Source organism: Crocodylus porosus, unplaced genomic scaffold (genome assembly GCF_001723895.1).
Source record: "Crocodylus porosus isolate Cpor-Errol unplaced genomic scaffold, CroPor_comp1, whole genome shotgun sequence".
In the NCBI taxonomy this organism is placed as follows: domain Eukaryota; kingdom Metazoa; phylum Chordata; order Crocodylia; family Crocodylidae; genus Crocodylus; species Crocodylus porosus.
The window spans coordinates 166,843,036-166,870,534 of NW_017728886.1; positions in this window are offsets into that span (position 1 = coordinate 166,843,036).

Genomic DNA, 27,499 nt, shown 5'->3' on the forward strand with positions numbered 1-27,499 from the left:
TATGCTGCTGGTTCTTCCTCCCCAGGTGCATCACCTTGCACTTGTCAGTGTTGAATCCCATCCTATTCTCATCCATCCACCCCTGTAACCTGTCTAGGTCTGATTGCAGCCTATACCTTCCTTCTAGCATGCCCACATCCTCCCACATCTTAGTGTCATCAGCAAATTTGAACAGGGTGCTTCTTAGCCCCTCGTCCACGTCACTGATGAAGATGTTGAACAGTGCGGGTCCGAGGACCAAGCCCTGTGGAACCCCACTGCCCGTGTCCCTCCAGGTCGAAAATGACCCATCCACCACCACTCTCTGGGTGTGGCCCTCCATCCAGTTGGCAACCCATTTGACTGTGTAGGCGTCAACACCACAGTCCCCCAGTTTCTTAATAAGAACGGGGTGAGAGACAGTGTCAAAGGCCTTCCTAAAGTCCAGGAAGACTATGTCCACTGCTACTCCTGTATCTAAGGTTTGATGATCTGGTCAGAGAAGGCCAGCAGGTTGGTCTGACAGGACCTGCTGCTAAGGAACCTGTGTTGATTGCCCCTAAGCATAATCTCCCCTGCTGGCCCTTTGTGGACATGTGCCAGAATAATTCTCTCAAAAAGCTTACTCAGGATTGAGGTAAGGCTAACTGGCCTATAGTTTCCTGGGTCCTTCTTCCTCTCCTTTTTGAAGATGGGAACTACATTGGCCCTCTTCCAGTCCTCTGGCACCACACCAGAGCACCACGAGTGCTCATAAAGCCATGCCAGGGGTCCCGCAATGACCTCAGCTAATTCCCTCAGTGCTCTAGGGTGGAGATCGTACAGACCAGCTGATTTGAATACATCCAGTCTCTCCAGAAGCTCCCTAACTGGTTCCTCACTAACCCTTGGCCTAGGTGTGCCTCCCCTGGTGTTTAAGGGGGGCCCAGAGGAAGGGTGGCTGTTCCGGTCCCTGCTCAGGAAAATGGACGGAGAGAAATCTTAGATAGGTTAGCTTTGTCGTCTGGTGTGACTACCAAATTTTCTAGTGTGTCTTGCAGAGGCCCCACATTACCCAGAACCTTCTTTTTGCCCCCTATGTATTTAAAAAAGGACTTCTTGTCGTCCTTGATCCAGGAAGCTAGTCCCAGTTCCATCTCTGTCTTGGCCTTCCTGACTGCCCCCCTGCATCCCCGAGCAACCACAGTATAATCCTCTCTGGTGATGGCCCCTCCCTTCCATTGGGTGTATGTCTCCCTTTTATCTAGGAGACATTCCCGGATGCTTTTGTTGAGCCATGGGGACTTTTGCGCCCTCCTGCCTCCTTTGATCCATGTTGGGATTACTTCCCTTTGGGCTTAGAGGATCGTCTCCTTAAGGAGCAACCACTCTTCTTGGTTACCTGGCTCCTCTCCCCTCCGGGACCTCAGTGCTGCCCTCACTATTCTCTTTAACTCATTGAAGTCCGCCCTCCTGAAATCTAGGGCTGCTGCCTTGCTGCAGGCCTTTGCCACCTTGCGCTGGATGGTGAATTCCAGCAGGCAATGATCGCTGTCGCCCAGGTGGTGGAGCACCCACAGCCCCCTCACCAGGTTGTCACCGGTGGCCAGCACCAGGTCCAGCAAGGCATCTCCCCTCGTGGGGCTGTGTACCTCCTGGGTTAGATGGAGGTCCTACATTCTTGTTATACTTATAGTTAAGTAGTTTTAAGTAAATATGCAGCCATACATTCAAGCCATAAATGGTGTGATAAAGCTAGGACTAAGTTACAAAGCTACTACATGATATATATATAATAACTTTGGCTGCTTGCTTGTTAAAAAATAATCCCCAAACAGCATTTTACCTGAAGAAGCAGTGTGTTACTTTGACCCAGCTCTGCAGCATCTGTATAGATTAGGTGATTCAGTGGGTCTTTTTGGTGTTTTTATTTAATAGCTGAGTCAATCAGCTATTACATAAATATGAAAAAAGTTCCCCTAAAGCACCCAATTTTTACAGATGTCAGGTGAGCTGGTTGCAGCTAAGGTGCTGCCTCTTCTGGGCACATGGTGGGCTTGGTGCAGAAATGCACAGAGTTTAAAGTAAAGTGTCAGTTGTATTTTTTGGGTGGGGGGAGGGGTTAACATCTGCAAGCAGCCTTTGTTGTTAGTTCCCAGTGCTCTTTGACTATGTGGTCAGCACTGATCTGCTGATTGGCACTCCCAGCTGTGAAAGTGCATCAGAGCCCTTCTCTCCAGTGTGTTCCTGAGGCTGGGAGAACTGATCAGCTAATGGGCACTTCCTACCATGGAAGCACACTGGAGCCCTTCAAGGCTTCAGTATACTCTTGAGGCTAGGAGCATTGATTGGACACCTGGCTTGCTACTTAATGGTGCAGGAGGAAACCAGAATCATGATCCTGGACTCCTGCATGTGTGGCATGGCAGGAGGCATAAGAATTGCGATCATGGATCAGATCTCATCATGCCTTTAATCCTATACTTACTTTGATTGTCTTACATATATGTATGATGTATGTACATTTGGAAAAGGAGGAGGAGAAACTGAGTGTCTCTCAGTAGGCACAGTATAGATGGCGGCTCTAACTTGTGCCAGTGGTCAGGGACAAATTAGGTAATAGATAAAACATGTTGTTCACACACTTTCTAGCAGCAAGGAATGACTCTTTAAGATGTATACAGTACTACTATGACCATTTCATGTATTGTTGTGACTAGCCCATGAAACTGGCTACTAACGTTAAAATGGTTTTGTATCTGCAGTGCAGCTGAGAAGTTACACCGATGTCTAACATTAACTCACAAAATGTATTCATGTCATATCAACATTATAAATTTAAGTAGGGTCTTTTTATGACTTAAAGGGAAATTTAGTGAACAATGTCTTTAGAAGTTGGGGATTTTAAAAGTTTGGAGTTAATTACACTTCTTTGTGCAACCACCGTTTCCAAGGGTATGGAGTAAATATTTCTAGAAAGTTCAGTAATGTTGATACACAGTATGTTCAGTTCTCTATAGGTTCTTATATTACTCTCACCTCTGTAATACTTGAACTTCTGAAAGTTCATTGATTGATATCATATTTTTTTCTCTCTCATTGTTTCTCTGTGGGAAGTGTTGTGGTTTGATAGGGACTGTTTTACACGTATACATAGTGATATATACCTTTGGAAAAAAGGAAAGGAAAAATAAGTGCATCTTACACTTGCATAGAAAGTGGTGAGATTTGTGATGGTTGTTAGTTCCTAGGCAGTTTGTTTCACAATCTTGGAGAAGCTGTCATGCCCAGTTTCCCATACAGATAAGGTGGTACCAATATATCTTCGCTGAAATGAAGAGTCCTGTATAAATGCTCAAATTTAAGTAGAGATTGGACCAAAACAAATCTCTGAATATTACTCCAGAATCTCCAAGGCATATCTATGCTAAAGTGGCAGTTGTTTGAGCCAGGACAGTACCAAGCATGCCCCTGCCCACCCACTCTCACCCCCCCCAAACTAATAGATTGTTGTTGATGTTGCTTGGGGTCATCTCTTGGGACTTCAGCCTCCAGTACTTGTGAAAATGGCTACTGGGGACAAAGGTGATATGGTTTCCTTAGTGAACTCTCCAGGTTTCAGAGTGTAGGAGTCAGTAGGTAGGGTTGGCTTGGGCTACCTGGGAGGCACTGTTTCCACATCAAAGACATCCCCTAAAAGCATGGTGGCAAAACCTATTCAAAGTGAGAATTCTGCAAAATGAGACATGTTTTCCAGATTCTGTCTTACTTTTTTATCTATATTCTCAGTGTTTGATAAAACAAAGGTAAACTGAAGTCTACTTTTACTCATAATTTTACCCTACACAATCTTTTTTAGCTGCATGTAAATTCAGTAGAGGTTTTATTTCCATTTTCTAGAATTTCCCCAAGCCTGAAAGTGAAAACACTGAAAAAGTTACATTACTATTGTATTTCTAGTCCAGCAGTACCACAAGATTTTAGTCCATTATGCTGGGTACTGACATAGAACAAAGAGACACTGTTTGTCCTGAAGCAGTTACAAACTGACTGTATGGTATGAGGCCACAGGTTACTGCATAAGACAACAATTATTACTATGTTGTCAGGCAAAATGTCCATTAAAATTAAAAATTCTGACCTTAATATAGCAAGGAAATACTGCACACACACACACACACACACACACACACACACACACACTTTCTTTCTCAGAAAAATCTTGTTTTACTATTTAGGCAAAGGTTTTCTAATGTCGTTCAAATAATATATGATCTGTGTTTGCAGTTTTGGAAGTTAATCTGTGCTTAAATCGCCAAAGAATTTGGGGTTTTCCAACCACCGCTTTTGTTCTGCTTCTAACAACAAAAAACTTCACATAATTTTTGCTTAGTCATTTTGTCAAGTAAGTAAGATTGATAAATGTCTTCCTTTATAATCATATAAGGGAAAGAATTGCATTCTCTAACCTGCTTTATGTGCCAGGCCTTTATAATCTCATTTCTGAATTGGAAAACTAAAGGTCAAATTCAGACCTGGCATAAGCAGTTCCACTGACTTAACTCAAACTCATATAAACTAATCTCCCATATGGAATTTACTGGGGTTACACAGTTAAGCCATTTTGAATTGTTTATTTAATGTGGTTTGGCCTTGCCTTAAACAAGGTCAACCTTAGATTTGGGATGAAATCCTGGCCATGTTGAAGTCAATGGCAAAACACCCTTTAGGTCCTCGTTTTCCTGCCCATGCTTGTCTTCCTTCCAAATTTTTGGAGAAGTTCACGTGTCAATTTAAATATTGTGGTTAAGACAGTTTGCTACAGGAACAGAAGTTAATTGTGTTAACTGCAATGCTTTTTAGATGTGATCCAAAGCATATATTTATTTAATGTGTCTATAGCATGACTTCATCCTGTTCATGAAGACAGCACTAATTGGTATGGTAACCTAAATGCCTTGACTATGCTAAAGCAACATAGGCCAGTTTTAGGGAAGTTTAGCTCATTATTTAAAAGTAGTTTCAAGGATTTGGGGTTGCCAAGCCTTGTGACAATATCACAAGTTTTGTGATATTTGGTCTTTTCTTTAAAGCCATAGGAGTTGAATTACCTGAGGTTATCTTAGTTTTTATTTTAAAAAACTTTCTAAACTTCATGGTCTGAAAGGAAAAAAAAAAGAAAGAAAAGCTTAGAACTATGGCCCTAGACATTTCAACAACAGAAGGAAATGAAAAAGAACATGGAATTTATTATTTTTAAAACTTGAGGATTTTTTAAGACAGTCTCTTGATTTTTGAATAGGTGAGCTTGGCCATACTAGCCAGTAAATCTGCCTGGAAATTTTCTCTCAGGTCATGTGTTTTAACAGTCAAATTTCCCTATTTAAAAAAAAAATGTTTCTTCCCTGCTGCCCTGGGAAAGATCCAAACATATAAAGGGAACTAACTACACCAGATAAACTGTGAAGCAGAATAAAATGTTGTCAAATACACAAATTACACTGAAAAAAATATTTTTCCCCTCTAATCTCTTTCAATTATAGCAAACATAAGTGTTATTTATAACAAAAGTAGGTAAACAAACTTGACATACATGTATTATTTCTTTTTTAAGTTCACTGTGTCTTTGAAAGAGCAGTGCGTAAACACAGGAAATTTCATAGTGTAGGCAGAAAAACAAAATCAAAGAAATTAGAGAAGGAAGAATCTATTGGGTCCGCTAGTCCATCCACTGACAGCAAAGGAATGTTCTCTACAATATATTTTCTGATTTTTATGGCAGAATAGAATCCAGGTTGCACTTGCATTCATTGTAGAGAGTCTTTTAACAGTTGCAAAAACTTGTTTATTGACAGTAATGTAGGCATTTATAACTTAAAGGCAGAAAGGGCCGATCTGCTGAAAAAGTTCTGTTGAATTTTTGCATAGGAGAATTTTGGGGCTAAGACCACACTAAATTCAGTAAGGCTTGCCAGAACCTGAGCACTCATTGACCCCATTAATGGAAGGTGAGAATGAATTTTAAATAGTTAGAATAACTACTCTTGGAGTCATGGATCATCACCTAGATGACTGTCCCTTCGTGCTGCAAAACTATTCCAGTCTGATTCTGTATGTATGTGTTGGAGTGGAGGATGAGGAAAGAAGAGGGGTTTGTCAAGACTTAAAATAATTTCTTGTGAATATTCCCTTGCTCGGTATTTTTAACCTTCAAAATGTTTATAATGAGTATGGGTTTGGTAGCACTTTTGAAATCTGATGGACTGACTGCAGTGGATGAATGCCTTCCATTTATCTGCTAGATGATTTGGTTCAGGGATGTCTGACCTGTGGAACCATGCTTTCTGGCCTGCCACCGGGGCTGCCAGAAGTAGAGGGTGTGGCGGGGGGGAGTGGCCTACCCCAGAATCTGGGGCTTTTGGGCCCTGGTAGACATGGCAATTGGTAGCAGATGGGCAAGTGAGGGCTGATATAGCTCCAGTCATCCTCTGGTTGTTCTGTCTGTCACCACTGACATGGTGCTACTCCTTGGCCATCAGCTTGCACTGCATGCTGTGGCCTAGAGCCATAGCAGGAGCAGCCACTGCTGCATCCCCCATGTTAGAGTTAGAGTTGCTACAATCAATGACATGATTGCAGCTCTTGTCGATATACCTGAGCAAACTTTAATCTTGGGTACAAGTGTATCTTTGGCATCACAGAACTAAGCATGGATCAACTGCCCATGTATTTACCCAGATAGTTTAAAGCCAGTTCAGAGATGTCTATAGGAGCTGCAGCTACATTTTTACTGCAGTACAAACATAGTCTCTGGTTAAGATCAGGGCCAATGTTTAGTGCCAGTGGTCTTGGATCTGTCCAGTGATATGATACAGTGCAATACACTATGTAAAGATATTCCATGCAAGGTAGCTGTGCACAGTTGTACCTCAAAGGGCTCCTCACCTGGAAGGAGAAAAGAAAAAACAAATCCTAACATTTATTGAAAAGGATTTAAATATATATGTACAGTAGCTTATATTTGGTGAGTCTAAACATGTATTTACGCTGGCTTTAATTAACTAGCAGTAAATTAATGCACAGTAAATGGGCGTAGGCTGGTATCTACTTGCGCAGGTGTTAAAGCACATTAATCCTGTGTGTTACTGACTTGGGACTAAAGTTAGTTCCAAATTAGTCCCCACACACAGGTAATGCACATGTTACTGCAGTTAGTTACTGCACGGTAATGCACCTTACTACACCCTGCTGCAAAGTGGTCTCCAGTAAGTAGGGACTGGGAAGTGAGGGAAATTGGGGACTGGAGGGGGTGTGGGGGTAGGGAAAGAGCTCTTTATTTTTCATAGAAATGTGTAAATAAAGAAGTAAAAATTTACAAACATTAGAAAAACATTCTGCTTTAAAATGAATTGGATAATTCGTAGGTGTTTGTTTGCTTGTTGGACTTTCTGTATTTGTTTTGCCACTGGTACAGTGTTGACTCATATTTTCTTCAATACAAGAAAGCAAGGCTTGACCTCGTCGGTTTGATCTCATTGTTCCTGGTGGCATTTTGTGACACCTCAAAATCTAGGGGTTTTTTGAGTGTGGGAATGCATTTCTCCCTGGTAAGAACACCAGTGGACACTGATATGAATTCAGCAGCTTTCAGAAATGGCCATCAGATGAAGGCAGAATGCATAACTCATATGTAAGCCTACTTTGTTTGTGGTGTGGAAGAAAGGAAGGCAAAAGTTACGAAAATCTAAAGGTAGCAGAAACTAAGAGGAGACTTTTCCTTTCCTGATTTGAACTGGGAGCAACTTAGGTATTCAGCAGCTGGGAAATCTGAATTTTGGTTGAATTAGGGCCCAGATATGTTGATTTTCTTAATTAGGTGTTTATTTATGTCTTTCAAGGACATGCATATAGATTTTTTTTAGATTCCAGCCTATGTATTCAAATGCCTATGTGCTATGGTTGCAGGTGTGAAAGTATGCAAATTTGCATGGTAAGCATGTAAATTTGTGACTTCAAGATCTTGAAAAGTAGAAAATAAAAATTATTTCCTGGGCTAATCTTGGTTCTCAGGAAAGGACCAATTCATCTGAAATGCCACCATTTATTTGTATTATGTTTGTTAAGGCATACTTAAAGTAAATATCAGCTCTTTTACTGTGGTACTGTTCAGTACTTTATGCACCTAGTGCCAGACTGTGAACATCACAGCCTCAGAGAGCTGAACAAGAAATAAACTACTACTCCTGAAAGGCTGCATTGGTAACACTGGCATAAACTACGCTGGAGTTTATCACAATGCCTTATTGGTATGTGTAGATGCACCCACTGTAAGTACGTTGCATCCCTAAGGAGTTAACGAAATGAAATTTTGCTGCATACATGTTTTATTTTGTGGAGCTAGAGTAAAGATACGTTTGTTTTTTCTAGGTTTTGCATTGCATCAAATTTATTTCCCCCCTCCTTACTGTACAGGGCAAGTCAGACCCCAGCTAAATTCCCATTTTCCAGTGTTAAAGGGTGGAAGTTTTTAGGTCCTTGAAATAATTTCATACCTCCCTCACTTTTTTCTAGGTAGGACCTTTTTTCAAGTCATTTGTTCAAATACAACTTGAATTTTAGAAAATATGTCAATGAATTTCAGTACTTAGGCATGTAATTAATCTTCATATATCTCTGATAATGCAAACACACCTGTGGGATGTTTTCCACTGAACACACAAAGAAAGAGTCTGTAATACATCTCAAAGTGATAACTTTATCATGACTGACAGAGCTGTTGGAGGCCTCTTCTTTATGAGTATAATTTGGGAGTATATAAAGGAAAGATTGATTTCCACAGCACCCTTTCTTTCACTAGTATTTATCCCAAGTCTGTACAACACTCCCTCTTGTGTGTGTGTGTATGTGTAAACCTAACATATGTGACATGACTAAAACTGTTCTTCAAAACACAATATAATTTAGTACCTTGTAGATGGGTGAGTTCCAAAACTGAGTGGTGTGCATGATTTATCAATGAATTGCTGTTACAGTCAAGCTCTTCCTTGTCAGGACTTGTTCTCCTGGATCATTTGGAAATCATAGTTTAACCTCTTGAACTGAACCAGTACAAACTGGAACATGAGGAAAATGAGGATTTGTGGGTTATGAAAGGTTAGTATAATCTGAGCCTTGGCATCATACTTGGCACAGGCCTTAGAACCAAACTCACTTCTCATGCAGAGAAGTTGTAATCATTTTGATTTAATGTTTAATATACTCTATACATATTGGCCAAATCTTTCCTGTCTTCTTCGGGAGAAGTGTCCTGTTGATGTTGATGGGATTGTTCATGCGAGTCAAGACAGGAGAAATTGGCCTGTTTGGCTAATAGATCACCACACATTCTTTAGCTGTGTATTATTATCATGATTTTTCTTAAAGAGAAACTAAGATATGAAATTTGAACTAACTCATTCAAGACTTAAATCATGTTGCCTCTAAATATTCTTTAAAAAAAAATCAGTTTTCTTTGAAAGTCCTGGATTGTTTGCTGCCTCAATATCATCACATTCCATGTCATCCATTACGGAATGTGATGTTGCATCATTATCGGGTGTGACATAACTAAGCAGTAATTTCACAAGATTAGGAAAGATGGCAGCGTTGATAGGAGATTCACTAATTTTATAGATGCAACATTTAAGGAAATGAGAGGATCTATGATCTGCAAGAAGAAAGAACATCCTATTCTTTTTTTTTTGCCACTTTATTCTTACCAGGATTGGTAATAGATATTTTTCACTCTTGCTTCTTTTATTTGGGAACAAAATAAAATAAAGAGGATGTAGCCCAATGACAATGGAGATATCAGTCCACAGTTCTTTTCAGCAGACTGTTGTAAAATATGTAGGAGCAAAGAGAATATAGGTCTAGGTGAAGTATAAGCATTGCAATGTAAATAATTATTTGCTTAATAGTCACTCCTAGAGTGATTTGGAATTTGGGAATCAGGTGGTGGGGTTTGTCACAGAGTTCAGGGCTACAGGTCTCGCTGGGAACAGCTTTCAGCAGCAGAGCAGTAAGCAATGGCTGTGCAGACACAGTTCCACTTGCCCCACTGCCACTGCTTGCCTGGCCACTGCCACTTACCCTGCTGCCATGAGATCCAGATCTAACCAGCAAGAAGCCCCATGGTCTGGATCCAGCCTGAGACATGGGATGTTTGATACCCCTCACGTACCTTAACTGCTTAGTATTGGGCTATATCTGCCATCATCTCAACGGGATGAATATTTTTTTAAAAATGCATATTACTTTAAGATATTGGTTACCAATCTTATTTGAATATATAAATAAAATAGTATAATATGGGGAGAGGAAACAGTGGAAAGAACTAGCTATTGCTAATGTCATAGTTTCATAGTTAGTAGGGCCATAGTTTCATAGTTTCTAGGGTTGGAAGGGACCTGAGCAGATCATCTAGTCCGACCCCCTGCCATGGCAGGAAAGAGTACTGGGGTCAAATGACCCCAGCAAGATGTTCATCTAACCTCTTCTTAAACACCCCCAGGGTAGGAGCCTGCACCACTTCTCTTGGAAGCTGGTTCCAGACCCTAGCCGCCCTGAACTGTGAAGTAGTGCCTCCTGATATCTAGCCTAAATCTATCCTCTGCCAGCTTGTGACCGTTATTCCTGGTCACTCCTGGCGGTGCTCGGGGGAACAGTGACTCTAAATAATCTTTCTCCATTGCTCCACAATTGCACCAGCCATTTACCTGGCACAGTTTATTTTCCCCTCTGCATTAGCTCAGCTCTGAGGCATTAGATGGAGATAATGTCAAATGTATGCCGGATTAGTTACTGCATGGTAATGTATGTGTAGACACCTTACTGTACAGTAACCAGGGGCTCTCCCTGCTGGGTCTGACCAGCCCCTAGGGGACCAGTCAGAGCCCAGCTCCAGGGCTCCTGGCTGGCTGCCTCCCCTCTGCTAGGGCTGGACTGCTCTCTGGCAGTCCCCAGCTGCAGGGTATAAAAGCTTGTAGTCCAGGGGTAGGCAACTTTTTTTGGCTGGAGTGCTCAAAAAACCACAATGTCTACCTTGGAAGGTGCCGGAGTGCCAGCATGCCAGAAAAACAAAAAAAGGGGGGGGGGTGTATATGGCAGGACACAGTGCATATTAGTATATTTAATAATCATAAATGTTGCCTTTGCTGTTTTGTATTCCTTTTTTGTTGAGCATGTTGCAATGAGTGAGTGAGAGAGAGAGAGAAAAAAAAAAAACGGACTAGGGAAAGAGGAGAGAGAGAAAGGAAAAGGAGAGCAGAAAGAGAACCAGACACATGCACACAGAGAACCACATGCACAAACACAGAGAACCAGAACACACTCAGAAAAGACACATGCACACACACATCCAGAACCAGACACATGTGTGCGTACACAGACACACAGTACCAGACAGAGGCAGACAAACACACAGAACCAGATGCATGGGCACATGGAGCCAGGCTCCTGGGCCATTGGATAAAGTCCGATCCAACAATGCCCTGGTCCTGCCAGAGCCCCTGTGCTTACCTGGGGACCCAGCACCCAGGCTGCAGTACAGCTGGTTGAGGCCTCAGCCCGGAGCCTGTCCATCAGCCCAACCACCCACCCACCCTGCACAGCGAAGCCCGCAAAAAGGTGCAGTGCTTCTGGCAAGGGGCAGCACCAGCCTCATCCCGGTGGTGGAGCTGGGCCGGAGCTGGGTTTGGAGCGGGTGGGAGTCAGGTAGGCTAATCTGCAAGCCCTGCTGCAAGCAGCCTGGTCTCTGTGGTTGGCAGCAGCTACCAGAACCTGGGCTGGCAGCAGCCGAGAGGCTGCAAACAGCTGCTCCAGGCTCCAGCATTAGGTTTGTACTGGTGGGAGCATGTGCGCCTCAGAGTGGACAGTGGGGATAGGGCCTGAGGCAACACAGCCCTTGCAGTGTTTGCTCTGAGGTGCATGTGCAGTCGCCATGAGGATGGAGCTGATGCCAGGGCTGTGGACCCCAGCACGGCTGTTTGCAGCCTGCCTGCTGCAACTGTCCGGAGCCCAGGCTGGCTACAAGCAGCTGCACTGGACTCCAGAGCCCAGTCATCAGCTCTGTGCTGGCAGTGGGGGAGAGACCAGGGTTGCTCTGCCTCAGAACCCTCCCCCACCATCTGCTCCAAGGTGCATATGCACCCACTGGTATGGAGCTGATACCGGAGCCCGGAGCAGCTATTTGCAGCATCCTGGCTGCAACTGTCCCAGGCTCTGAGTAGCTGCTGCCAGCCACGGAGATCAGGCTGTTTGCAGCAGGACTTGCAGCTTTCCATCCACCTGCTGGGAGCAGCCCAGGCTTCATGGCTTGCAGCAGCTGCCTGGAGCCCAGGCTGGTGGTGATGTGCCGAGCAAAATGGCCTTGTGTGCTGTGCTTGGCACACGTGCTGGGGGTTGCTGACCTCTGCTGTAGTCATTCTGTGCTCTGGGCACACTGCACAGGAGTTTGGGGGACTGCAAGCTCTGTATGGCCCCTGGACAGGACCCAGGCTGCTGCTGCTAATGCTGTCCAGTAGCCAGAGTTGTTCCTTGGGCACGGGTGAGTGCTGTAAAGGGCTGCAGCCTTTTGCGCACCCTGCACAGCCCTCAGAGCTCTCCAGGGCTCCTGCCTGGCAGGCTGTGGCAGGAGGGCAGCATCAGCTACCTGTTCCTGTACACCTATAGCACTGTCTTTTTTCTTTGCAGCTGTGCACACATGTGGCACACTGGTCTGTGCCACATGGCTTCCAAGCCGTTGCGTTGCCCTGCCCCGCTGCTGTGCCCTACTGAGTGCTGTCCAGGGTCAGCCACAAAGGGGCAGCTATGCAGGGGCCTGGAGAGCTGGTGCAGGAGGCACCAGCACCATGTCCTCCCTGGTGAGGCCTGGCCCTGCCCACTGCCCCACCTGAGCTAAGCACCCAGGGCCCAACTGGACCCAGGAGGACGTGTGCAACCTTGTGGTTCTCTGGTGGGATGTGGAGGTACAGTGACAGTTTGCGTGGGGTGGGCACTCAACCACCCATTTTTATGAGGCCCTGTCAGGTGAGATGCATGAGAGAGCCATTCCCGGTTGACGTGGCAGTGCTGCATAAAGATCAAGGCCTTGTGCGCACAGTGGGTGGCCATGACTGACCACACCTGTTGGTTTGATCATGTCTGCAAGACCATATCCTTTATGTGGGAACTGACCAGCATTTTGGAACATGGAGACCCATGCTACAACCCTGAAGTTTTTACCAGGAGGGGTGGCCTGGCAGTGCCTTGCCCCATCAACCCCTCTGGGCATGACACTTCCCCAGAGGAGGGGCCCTCAGATGTTCAGTGCTCTGTTCCACCCACCTCCCCAGTTGTTGCACCCACTAGCAGCTTGGGAAGCCCTGGCCAGTGGCTGCCAAGCCAGCTCCAAACCCCTCCACCTTGCCATGAGGAGCAGCTGGCCATTACATAGCCAGCTACCAGCTCCTCCCTGGGGATGACCCTGGCTGGGCACCAGCCCACTGACCATCATGGGTCACAGACACTGGGTGTAGCTACTTGCCCATGCTGATGGGGAGTCTCATGCTGAGCCACCAGTCTCAACAGCCACAGACACTTGATAAGTCCTGCACTGAGGGGAGGGCACTCCCAGTTCCCACCCTGGCCGCAACCCCCACTCCCTGGGGGCTGGGCAGGGGGGGTCTGGTGGGACCAGCCACTCCAGCACCATGTCTAGCAGGAGTGTGGGGTGCTGGTCATTGCTGGCAGGGCCCAGGCTGCAGCATCGGGGTGCTGGACATCACTGGCAGGGGTATGGGCAGGGGTTGGAGCAGTCATGGTGCAGGGAGGCAGGGTGGGCAGGGAGGGATCTGCCATGTGCTGCGCTTGAGCTGGACATGCAGCTCCCAGGTTGGGGAGGCGGGGCTGGCAGGGATTAGAGGACAGGGGTGTGCTTTTAAGATGGCTGCCAAATGCTGGCAGCTGCCTCTAGCCTCAGCATAGCTGCCAAGTACTGGCAGCCATGTGGCTGTAGGCTGGAGCTCCACCCGGTGGCCACAGCGGCACATGGCTGGCTGCTCTGATTTGGGACTAAGTCTAGCCCCAGGTCACCTGCATGTATAGATGCCAGACTATTCCCACTTACTGCTCAGTAGCTTACTGCAAAGTAAATTTAATGCTATGTAAATGCACATGTAGACCCACCCAGTGATAATATTGCTTGTTGTCGTGGGAGCTAAGTTACTCCTTTGCTAGAGTGGACCTAACTAGCTCAGAAAGTTCAGTTTGTCTCTGCATACCTCACAGAGTTGAACTGAAGCTAAGTTTTACCTATTTAGGTTTGTATTGAATGTGGTCAGAAGATAAGGGAGTATGAGAGAGAATAATTCTTCTACCTAGAGAACTACTTAGGGCAATGCACAAAGGTAAAAAGCCTTTGTAGAAAGGAATAAACTACATTAAAAGCAAACTGCTATGCAGTTCAATAAAAGGTTGCCCTATCCAGTCAAATAAATACAATTTGCCACTGTGTATAAAGAGGATCTTTTTCAATTTAGCTATTTCCATTAATGTATGAACTGCTGATCAATATTAGGCATTACTTAGCTTCTCAGGTAATAAGAATCATCTTCTTGACAGCTGTTGTAGTTCCTGAGGACTAAATCCTGATAAAGTGTTGATGTAGCCAAACCAAATAAATAAATAAATAAATAAAAAATAAATTAAATTGTCAAAATATTTTAAATTGAGACCTGTTTTAATCACAGTTGCTTATTTTGCCAAAGCGGCAAAACTACAGGGCCTTGCCAAATGGCTATAACTTACTACAGTAGGATTCTATTTACATTGTTCTTGAATACCTTTAGTAAATTTTAGAGCAGATGGGAGTCTTACCACTCAATCTGAGCTATGTCTGTTACCCCTTGAAATGTCTAATAAATTTTACATCTATGGGGTCTGAGAGTGGACACTACTTTTGATTTTAAAATGTAGGAAGAAATGCAATCCACCACCAACAAGCTTTTCTTTGAGCAAAGAGGGAGTAATATGGATCATATGCTTTGTTGTCTTTGGCTCTGTCAGGAGTCTGTTGATACCTTTTGGGAAAATGAGCGTATTTACGATTTTATGATTGTGCAGTTCAAGGTGCATCCCAATTAAGATGCATTATAAGAGACGGTTCCTGCTTTGAAAATCTTACAATTTTACAATCTAAATAGACAAGATAAGTGATGTGTATCACTATTTTACAGATAGGACTGAAGAGAGTAAGGAGGGGTTGGTCCTGGGGCCAGTTTTGTTCAATGTCTTCATTAATGACCTGAAAGATGGCATAGAGTGAACCCTCAGCAAGTTTGCAGATGACACCAAGCTGTGGGGAGTAGTAGATATGCTGGAGGTTAGGGCTAGGATTCAGAGTGACTTAGACAAATTGGAGGATTGGACCAAAAGAAATCTCATGAGGTTCAATAAGGACAAGTGCAAAGTCCTGCACTTAGGATGGAACAATCCCATGAACCAATACAGGCCAGGGGCTGACTGGCTAAGCCGTAGCTCTGCAGAAAAGGACCTGGTGGTTACAATGGACAATAAGCTGAATATGAGCCAACAGTGTACCCTTGTTGCCACAAAAGCTAATGGCATCATGGGCTGCATTGGTAGGTGTGTTGCCAGTAGATCAAGGGAAGGGATTTGACCCCACTATTTAGCACTGGTGAGGCCACATCTGGAGTACTGTCTTCAGTTTTGGGCCTCCCACTACAGAAAGTATGTGGACAAATTAGAGAGAGTTTAGCGGAGGGTAACATAAATGGTGAGGGGGCTGGAGGACATGACTTATGAGGAAAGACTGGGGGAATTGGTCTTATTTAGTTTAGAGAAGAGAAGACTGAGATGGGATTTAATAGCAGCCTGAAGGGGGGCTTGAAAGATGATGGAGCTAGACTGTTCTCAGTGGTAGGAGATGATGGAACAAGGAGCAATCATCTCAAGTTGCAGCAAGGGAAGTTTAGGTAAGATACTAGGAAGAATTTTCTCACTAGGAGGGTAGTAAAACACTGAAACAGGTTACCCAGAAAGCTGGTAGAAGTTACATCCTTGGAGGTTTTAAAACCCCTAGATAAAACTTTGGCTGAGATGATCTAGTTGGGGGTGGTCCTGCTTTGAGCAGGGGGTTGGATTAGATGACCTGCTGAGGTCCCTTCCAGCCCTAATTTTCTATGATTCTATATCTATGATTCTATATCTATGGATAACATGAGCATGCCCTGTCAATGTCCCACCAACTTAAGTCCTCTAATATGTTCCACAAGTAGAAGTTTCATATGATTGCAGTACAGCAAGGACAAGTGCAGAGTGCTGCACCTAGGGTGCAAAAATGTCCAGCACACCTACTGGCTGGGAAGTAACCCTCTTAACAGCATAGAAGCGGAAATGGATCTCAAAGTCATACTGGACTCCAAGATGAACATAAGTCATCAGTGTGATGAAATCATCAGCAAAGCTAACCGCACTTTAGAATAGAACCAAGGAGGTGATACTTCCCCTCTATGCAACATTGGTCAGACTGCAGTTGGAGTACTGCATCCAGTTTTGGGTACCATACTTCAAGATGGATGTTGATAGACTCAAGAGGGACCAGAGGGGGGTCACTCATATGGTTAGGTGCTTACGGGACAAGACCTATAAGGAGAGACTGAGAGACCTGGACCTCTTCAACCTCCGCAAGAGAAGGCTGAGAGGTGATCTTGTGGTCACCTACAAATTCATTAGGGGAACGCAGCAAGGGATCAGAGATGCTCTGTTGACCAGGGTGCCTCTTGGGGTAACAAGGAACAATGGCCACAAACTGACAGAGAGCAGATTTAGGCTAGGTATCAGGAAAAACTTCTTCATGGTAAGGGTGGCCAAAATTTGGAATGGGCTTCCAAGGGAGGTGGTGCTCTCCCCTACCTTGGGGGTCTTTAAGAGAAGGCCAGATAAGCAACTGGCTGGAGTCATCTGACCCCAGCACTCTTTCCTGCCTAGGTAGAGGATTGGACTCGATGATCTGTTGAGATCCCTCCTGACCCTAGTATCTGTGAATCTATGATAGTGGCTTGTCCACATTACACAGGAAGTCTATGACAGTGCTGTGTACTATTAACCCATGTGTGTTGGGTCTAAACGTAGAGCCTTAACAAAAAAGATAATTTTGCCATAGTTAAATGAAACACCCACAGGTTAATTTTCTCACTTGAAAAAGGGGCGACAACTGCACTACTTTTTTCTTTGTATGGACAGTCCTTGACTTACGATGGTTTGAGTTATGACAAATTGCAGTTATGATGTTTGTAAACTGACACCTGGGTTTTGAAGTTCCAACCTGGGTTTCAACTTTACAATGCTGGATGCTGGATACAGGTCTGTTGGTGGAAGGGGAGGAGAAAAGGAAGGGCCATGGGGGAGCAGATCAGGGCCCTTGCAGTGATGGAGGGGCTGGGGCTGGGACAGGGGCTGGGGCAAACTCTGCCCAGCTGGGGCTGTGCTGTGGTCTGGGAGTGGGGGTCTGGGCAGTGGGAGAAGCTGCAGCTCATCCAGCTGCTCCCCTGGCTGTTCCCACTGGGGTAAGGTAGGCAGTACTTGGGTTGTGCTGAGTGGTGGTGGGGGAAACCACAGCTCAAGCCACAGCTTGTCCGGCTGCTCCCCTGGCTGCCCCTGTTGGGGTGAGGCAGACAGTGCCAGGGCTGTGCTGGGATGCCACAGGAGAAACTGCGTCTCAAGCCATGGTTTGTCCGGCTGCTCCCCCAGCTGCCCCTGCCAGCTCAATGCATGTAGTTCTGGGGCTGCACTGGGCGGCTGCAGGAGAAACCAAAGTGCATCCGGCTGCTCCCACTACTTGTCTGGGAAGACATGGGGAGGGGGAGGGGAGGACGTGTGACCCTGGATCTGGTCAGGATAGGGTACATTGCACTTGGAACAGATCTGGGGGCACATGAGCCCCCCCATGGCCTTCCAAACACGTGGCCAGAGCAGCAGTGTGCCACTTGTCTGGGAGCCATTTGCCAGGCAGCTCCCCTGGTGTTCGCTTGTTGCTGTTGCTACCACTACAGTACTACGGTACTGTACCTGGACTGAATAAAGAATAAGTCCCAATACTGTAGGGTACAGTACTTTACAACACGTTCACTGTGCTGCCCATGCACTGTTCTGTTTCCAAACTTTTTCCAAACTGCCTATAATAATGGCAGAAAAGCATACATCTGGTAGAAGTGATGTTTCTTCTGCTAAGAAATGTAGAACAATTACTATGGAAACAAAAATGGAACTAATTAAGAGGTCTGGAAAAGGTGAGACCCCAACTGAAATGGGTAGAGCTTAGGATACCCCCGAATGACTATTGTGACCATCCTGAAAGACAAGGCAAGAATTCAGGAACATGTTAAGGGCTCAGCTCCTATGCACTCATAACTAAGCAGCATGTTGGACTTATTGCTCAGGTTAAGAAACTGTTGATCATTTGGCTGGAGGATCAAAATAAACACTGTGCTCCTGTAAGTTTAGGCATCATTCAGGAAAAGGTTAAGAGTCTTTATGATGATCTAAAGCAACAACAGGGGGAAAGTTCTAATGCTGAGCCTTTTACTACAAGTAAGGGGTGGTTTATGTGTTTTAAAGCCAGGGCAATTTGTGTAACATCAAGATCTCGGGTGAAGCTGCCACTGCTGATGAAGAAGCAACTTGTGCTTTTCCTGAGACATTAGCTGAAATCATTGAAGAGGGTGGCTGTTGTGCTCAGCAAGTTTTTAATGTTGACGAAACAGGGTTCTTTTGGAAAAAAATGCCGTTGAGAACCTACATTGCCAAAGAGGAGAAATCCATGTCAGGGTACAAAGCTGCTAAAGATAGGCTCAGTCTTTTGCTTGGTGCCAATGCTGCAGGTGATTTTTAAACTTGAACCTTTACTTGTGTACCATTTGGAAAACCCCAGAGCTTTCATGGGACATTTCCAGGCATTTCACCCAGTGATATGGAAATCCAATCATAAGAAGTGGGTCAATAAGAGCATTTTTGAGGACGGGTTTAATCATCATTTTGTGCCAAGTGTCAGGGATTATTACAGCAAACACAGTCTTGCATTTTAAGCATTGCTAATCCTCGACAATGCTCCTGGTCATCCAATCATCCTTGATGACATGCATCCTGACATCAAAGTGGTATTCTGCACCCCCAACACAACCTCATTTTTGCAACCCATGTACCCAGGGGGTAATTGCATCCTTCAAGGCCTATTATCTTAGGCACGTATTTGCCCAGGCCATCAGGGCAATTGAGAAAGAAGATGGATCAACTCAGAAGGAATTCTGGAAGGGCATCAACATTTACCATGCAGTTAAGAACATTGGTGAGGCATGGAATGAAGTAAAGCAATCAAATTTGAATGGTGTTTGGAGAAAGTTGTGTCCTAAGTTTGTGTCTGACTTCCAAGGCTTTACACAGACACTGTTGAAGAGGTGACCAAAAATGCTGTTGAAATGGGCAAAGAACTCAACTCAGACATTGCACCAAGTATGTTGATGAGTTGCTGGCATCACATTCTTAAGAATTAACCAATGAGGACCTCATTGAATTGGAACAGCAAAAAGTGGCAGAGGAAGAAGATGCACCCACTGTTGAAAAGACTTCTCCTCATAAAGTCTTGACAACAAAAGTGTTGGCTGAGGCATTTCAATATTTGGGACCTGCCCTGTCCCTATTTGAGGAGCATGAGCCCAAAATTGAACACGGTGCATCAGTGTGTAGGGACATATCCAACATGTACAGCTGCTACAGATACATTTACAAGCAAAAGAAGAGAACATCTGTTCAAATTTCCTTGGACACTTTCTTTAAGAAAGTAGACAGGACCCCAGGAAAACCTGCAGCCAAGACTTCTGAGAAGACTTCAGCCAAGAACCCTTCAAAAAGTCCAGCAAAGTCACCTCAAAGAAGTCCTTCCAAATAAATATGATTGCTATTTATAATATAAATACATAAATAAACACATATAGACAAGTAATATAGCTATGTTTATTTATTTTATATAATTGATTGAGTACTGTACAACATTCTGGGTTATTTTGGGTGAACATAACATAGTGGGCCTTGGTTTGGGAACGAATCCCCCATTTATAATATTGTTTCCTATGGGAAAATTGGGTCCGAGTTACAACATTTTGACTTAAGACACAGTTTTCAGGAACCAATGTTGTCGTAAGTCCAAGGACTGCCTGTATTCCAAATTTTGTTTGAATAAGTGTTCAGATTAGTTAAACTGCACAAACATATTTGGAAGAATGAATTGTGCATGGCTTTTGATTTAAATTATAGACTATTGGGAGAAGAAACCATGCATCCTTTTAATAATCATTAATAAATAGTACTTTTTAAGATTTCACTAAGGAGTAATAAACAAACAGAATTATACAGCTGAGTTACTAACTCAGTTCAGTATCTTAAAAAAAATTTAGCCAGCTGTAAGCCTGGCATTTAATGAAGATGGAGTAAGAGTGATGCTGCCTTGTTTAAACTTCAGCTTAGTAAAAGAACAAATGTTTGGGGAAGCAATGATTCAGGTTAAGGTTCTATTAGTGGCCTTGGCCCATTTTTAATCAGCTGATGATATGTGCACTATAGTTTGCTAATCAGATGTGTAATGATTTTAGATGCATGTTACTGAAAGGCCATCCCTGAAATGTTACACTTGCAATGTCCAACAAAAAGTCTTCTGGGTCATCTCTGTTTTAAATGGGAAAGCATGTAAGGATGTTCAAGTTTAATGCAATAGAAATGATAGCTAGAGTTCTCCTGACTGGTACTGTAGCTCAAGAGCATTTGATAGCCAGATACCAAAATTCTCCCTGTAATTAACTGCATACTGAAGCTCCATTAGCATGGCAAGTGATGGCCCTATACCACAGATTACTGGCCTTCCCATGGCCCCTGGAAATATTAGGCTACCCGTGAAATAATTTCCCTTTACACCATGCTACTAAAATGTTAGTGTGTTTTCTGATACTGGATGGCAGGTCACTGATGGCAGCGGAGATGAAGCTTTTTCAAAGTGAATGATTCTTTTTAATTGAGTAAAAAATAAATATTAATCAAAATATTTTACTCTGCTGATTTCTAATTCTCTACTTTATGTGTTTGCTTACTTGAAATGGGTGTTAATTGCAGTTCTGTTGACCGGTGATTACAATTAGATATGAAAGTGTATATATGGAGCTAGATAGGGCATATTTGTGTGTGTGGGGGTGTGTGGATGGGGGTGTGTGTGTGGTAGACAACCCCCTCCCCCCTGCCCAAACAAATGAGAAGTTGCTCAATGAAAGCTAAAGGAAAGTTGCTAAATGAAAGTTCTTTTCTTAAAATTCCTCTTTCCCAGTAATAAAAGTAGCATGGAGGCAGGAGGTAGAAGGAAAGACCTTTTTTCAATATGTAAAAAAGATGTTCTGTATAGGATGAAGCATGATAATCCACGCCCTGTGAAGCAGGGCATAACTCCATACCAGGCAGTGTAAAATTCTACATCTATACAAAGGAGCATCTAAATTTTACCTCTTTCCTACTCTCTCTGCCATCTACTTTCTGTTTGCTTATTTTACGTGGGGAAAAATAGTGTGAACTGCTGTTCTCTGGTAATAACATTGCATATACAGCTTAACTAAGCACTGGATCCTATGAAATCCTAGAGGACTGCTTGTCACTGAGGAAAACCAAATTCACAACCGATCCAGGTGGGGCTGCCAGCTCTACTCCACTCCTTGTCAAGCTGACCTTCTCCTAAAATCCCCAAGTGGGTGTGGTGAGCCCCCAGTGGTGCCTAATGATAATGTAGTTCCTGTTACATTAACTTCTGTATACATGCAGCCATCATACTGACTGGATACTAAGCTCTTTACTGCCCATCTACATCTAAGTCAATGCTACTTAAGGCTAATCACATACTAACTACACATCCCAGTGACAAAGCTGCATCTCCACTCTGTCTGTATTGATCTCCCATCAGTCATTTGTAAGTGACCGTGCTAGACATGGCCCTTGGGCATTTTTCCAATACAAAAGCCACTTAACATTAAAATTGCAGGATCTCTTTTGGCTGTTTTACAAGCCTTTATCAAAACCATTTAGAAACCTACCTTTAATCATAACTACTCTATGAATTTTTTTCACCTTTAACCATTGACCCCTTTAAGATAACAAGAACATTTGTGCACCATACTGCCCTTGCTCTGCATTTTATTCATTGCTTGTAGGCAGGGAGAAATGGAGAAATACTAAAAAAGAACTTTTTTACAGCAATGTGCATCAGTTTTATTCTATGATAAGAATATTAAAAAGGTGACCAGGTGGTTGTTAGAGACTTTACCACAGTCCTCTTATCTCAGGTACCAAATGTCTCCTCCCTTCATTTCTGTCCAGTAAGCAGGAAAAGGAGACTGTTTTATCTTTCTTCTGTCCTCTTAGCACTATTTCCTGCTAACATGCCCTTCACTTCTTTACATGGAAATTACACTTGTTTGGACATCCTTTAGGAACTAAGACTCCCTTGGGCTTACTACTGCCCTGTGGCAGAGAAGAACCTGGCTTGTTCTCCCAACCATCTGAAAGCCTATAATTTTTCCTGCCATGTCTTGTTTTTCTAATGGTTACAGGCCCTCTGCAGATCTGGAAAGAGGGGTCACTAATATTTGCTCTCTGCACTGAAGTCTATCTTGGGCTGGGCTTGTCTGCACTGCAGTCTTCCAGGGCTTCGCCTGACATTTCCACTACCAAAGTTCCTTGCTCTAGGCTGCTTCTTAACTCACTGCCTGGTTCCTGTGGTCAGGCTTCTTTATACGCCCTGGTGGAGTATAAATTCAAGATGCAGGATCTTCTTTATATGTAATAGAGGTAGGGGTCCCTATTACAGGGACACCTGTGGAACATGTTAAAGAACCATTAAAACCTGAAAGACATATACAGACAAACTGTTTTTTAAACATTGGCCATGGGCAAATACTGTTTTTTAAAACATTGCTCTATTATATATTATAGACCTGGATGCACTGGCCTGCTAAAGTGCTAGAAAGCTGGTGTGTCAGAACAGTATTGGGTTTTATGCACATTTTCCTAAGCTTTCATGCACACTGGGGCTGCAACTTTTATTTAGTGAACTGGTTTGAAACTTAAACACATCTTAGATGGGTCTTATTTTATTCCCATGAGAGGATTCATCAATGCATTTGAAGGGCCATATGTTGAGTTGACAATATCAACTATAGGCAATATGCCAACATAGTACTCAGGCAGGCAACTCTTCCTGAGTTCCACACTTTTTTTTCTGAACTATCTATTTTGACTTTTGTCTCATAAAATACATCACTTACAGATATACTGAGATTTTCCTCACAGGTTGTTAATGGATTAGTGTATAGCAAAAGGTCAAAATCACTGTAACTGATTTTTCTTAGAATAGCATCCAGGAAAAACTTTCCCTAAAAAAGATAAGGTATTATTTATAGCAATGATAGGAAAATACAAATGTAATTTTGGAGTCTGTTTATCTAAATTAATTAATCTTAATGGTGAGAAATACTTCTTAGGGAGTCTAATTTACAAAGGATGTCCTTGCCCACATTTTTTGCAGGAAATATCACAATTAGTTACATGAAAATACATAAGATATCTGATAAGATGTTAGGATAGTATAAATGAGGCAAAAACAAAGTCATTTTAAGATTATATTAATCACTTGTTGCATTACATCCTTTATGTCTGACAGTGTGTGTCATCTCCTTACATTTTAATGTATTTCCAAATTTGATCGTAGCTGAATAACATGTCAAAGAATGACTGCCCTAGGGAAAAATGTGAGGACACGAAAATGACCCAAAAAGCCCTATTGGGTGAATAGTGGTTCCTTGTTGGGACTTCTTTTTGTTCATATAGCATCTGGACCTGCTTGAAAAAAAAAGAAAACTAGCAGGAACACAAATAACAAGAAATTTCATTTCTTGGAGGCTGAATTAACCATGTGGAACACTGTTAGTCCAGTCCAGTCCAAGTCTAAATGCCTGCTGGTGCCAGTGGGCATTGTGATAATTCTGTTCATTTATGGAGCAGTTTTATCTTTGTTATTTAGAATTGAGAAGTAAGATGGCACTGTTTAAGCCTTAGCAGCTGACATACATTTGTTGCACTAGCCTAACATCTGTATAAATATAAATTGTGAGGCTAAAATTAAGAACATAAATAACAGAATTTAAACTCTGAAGAATAAATACTTTTCCCATATATTCTTGATGAATTTTTGGAACCTGCCAGATCGAGGATGTATGCAAATCTTTAATACTAACCTAGTTATTTTTCCTCATGCTTAATGTTTAATTGTTATTTTCAAATAATAAAAAGTTTCTTACATTACATAAAACTAATAATGCTGAAAACGAAAAGGAAAGGTAAGACAGATGGAGAAAATACTCTCAATAAATGCAGAAAAAATCATATGCAAAGTGTGTATATACACACTGAACACAGATAGGATGGTTTATTATGAGTTAAATGTCTGGCTTTTTATGACATTATTGCTTATTGTACTTTTCTCTACATAGAACTTTGTCAGTGAGTTTTCACATGAAAGTGGTCAGATGAAGACCACTAAATACTGAACTTCTCTACACGTGCAACTGATAGAGCAAGGGCTGTGCCAGTTTGTATTTTCTGTTACCAGCCTAAGCCTGGATGGGCTACCTAGGCTAGTACAGTTTTCCTGCCCATTCCGTCTCTTAACCTCACTGGATTTGTGCTAGAATTGGTGGCTTTTTTTTCAAATCTGGGTACCTCTTCTTGGAGATGTAGACTGAGACCACAAACTCATTTAACACAGGCCATCAAACAGCTGTCACATTAATAACTTTTGCACACTACTGATGCGAACTGGAATTGATCCAGTGACCTACAGGGTAGAAAGTTCTATATCCTATTACCAATTCTTTGAGCCAGTTAACATTAATTTAATTAAAAAAACCAAACATTTATTGTATATAGGAAAAACCAAGTGACCCTGGCTGGGAGGGCTGGCAGCTCAGTGCTTCTGCTTATAAGGAACAGCAATCTACCATAAGATAGGTGAACTAAATTCCTCTCAGGTCTATAGGATATAATTTTTAAGACTTATAGAAAACACAAAAGATCAAAACCCAAGGTAAAATTATTCTTAGTAGGATTTGCCAGAGTGCTCTGATGTGAATCTAGCTCCTCTTGGTTTATCTGTGTTCCAGACAGCGAGGAGGCATGTGAAATACTGAAAACAAAACTCACTTTTAAAAGAACTGTAGAAAAATTTACGTCCTCTTGCTGAGGAATGGTTTCTTTGCATAAAACAGTAACTGATATTAAAGCTGGTGTAGAAGACGAGAGACAAGTGCCAGGAGATGCAGAATAAATAACTGGAGACACAGCCTTCCCAGGAGGGAGAACAGGATGTGAAATAGGGCAGAGATAAATAGAAAGCTTTCCATGGCAAAAGAACCTGGAGAGAAATAGTGAGAGTTGCACTACCCTCTTCGTGATAAGGGAGACAAAGTAGCAGTTAATCCTCCACATCGCTGGGGACCGACCTTTGTCAGGCATGCCACAAATTAACCCTGCACCCTAAAGTGCCACTCTGATCCCCTTCCCTCTCCTGCTCTGCTCTTTGTCCTGCTCTTCCTGCTCTGCTTTCTTGCCCTATCTGTCACTCTGTGCTTGTCCCCTCTCCAAGCTGCCATGTGCGCTGCACAGAGACTGCCCATGCCACTTGTGCGATAAGTACTGTAGGTTGGCCAGCCATGCTGTACATACAAAGATTATCTAAGACTTGTCAAAACAAGCAGATGAAGCTTTTGAAGCTCCTCCTCTACCACCAAGATGCTTTACTCACTTGGAGAATTTAAAACTGCCATAAATTAATAGTAAACTTCTTGGGTTATGTTAGAAATTGTATTGTTATCTTATGGATCACTTCCACAAAATAATTAGGTCAAATTCTATCATATTTCCTTTTCCTGTTTTGTGTGTGGCCTGTGTCACTTAAATCATTTTTACCTTGAACTCCATAGGCTTTAGCTTCAAATAGATAGTTTTGATTACAGCTGATTTTGTTCCAGCTATGGCATCTTAATACCTAACCTCAAGTATGCAAACGTTAAGTGAAATGTTTTCCTTCTACAACCCTAGGCATATCCCATTTTTGTGTTTTATTACTTATTTTTTTATTCTTCAACAAAAGAATAAGTAAATACTCATTATCCTGAATCAGGTGAAGCTTGTGTATATAATGTATGTCTTGTTTTGTGTGTGTTTGTGTGTAGCCGCATTACATTAGCATTCCTGAAAACAGACTTTTCAACGTGCTAGTCTTAGGAAGGCAAAATCAACATTCAAATGGTAATTATTTAGAAAGCAAATTGATCAATTTGTTCTAAGCTCCATGAAGATGAACTGAGGTCAATCCACTTTGCCTATTAAGATTTTGAAGATATCTGGTTGGATTACTTTCACTGTAAAAGCCTGTTTTCCACTGGGGTTTAAGGCAAAAGGGAAAAAAAAAGACTGAGCTTTAATGTTAGACCTTAGGAAAAACAAACTTCTAATGTAACCGCAATTTGTCCAATCTCAATAAGCTGTCCATGTAAGTAACCTCTTTATTATTAGCTTTTAGTACAGTAGCCCTCCCTGTGGGCAAAGTAAAATGGTTGCTAACTCAACAGAGCTGAAGAGTCTTGCCTCTACGAAACAAGCCAAACAAATATTGTTTTTCTGTTGATGTTGGGTTTTTTGTTTTAGGGTTTTTCTTGTAATGAGAACTATTTTGAGGGCTTGTGAAAGTTTACATGAACAAGAATAATATAGGTAGAACATAAAATGAAAAAAGGGGCAGTAATCTTCTCAAGCCAGTCTGACATTTCAAAGTTTCATAAACAATACAAGAGCAGTTTAATCTCTTTATGCAAAAATGACCATAGTAGAATAACTAGCACTCCAGTCACAATCCTTAGTCAGATGGTTAATAATACTTGGAGATGCATGCGCTCTGAAAACAATTGTCTATCTTCAGACTTATTAAATGCACGGTATTGGACTGTGTAAGTTCAGAATTCTTTTCCATGGTAAAGCCAAAAAACTTTTTCTTCTTTAAGATTAATGATGGTATTGTTCAAAAAACAGAGAGCACTTGGTAGTCACAGAGTAACTCAGTGCAACTCATGGACATTGTCATCCCATCATGAAAGCTCACTGTTTTTCTCTCTCTGGGGAGGGACCTCTTCTCGGTTGGGAGTTCAGGCAAATGCAGACTCTATAAAATTTTGCCTGCCTTTTCCTCTGAGTTTGCCAACAAAGAAAATGTCAGTTTTAGTTGTGGCTTCATTGTACCAACACCTGTTCTTTAGTAATTTGGGTGAAGTCACCAGAGATTTTCCCCTCAAATGGTACTTATCTCTCACTTTCTATCAACTGTGAACAAGATGTGAATTGGTGATGTAAGGGTAAATTTCTC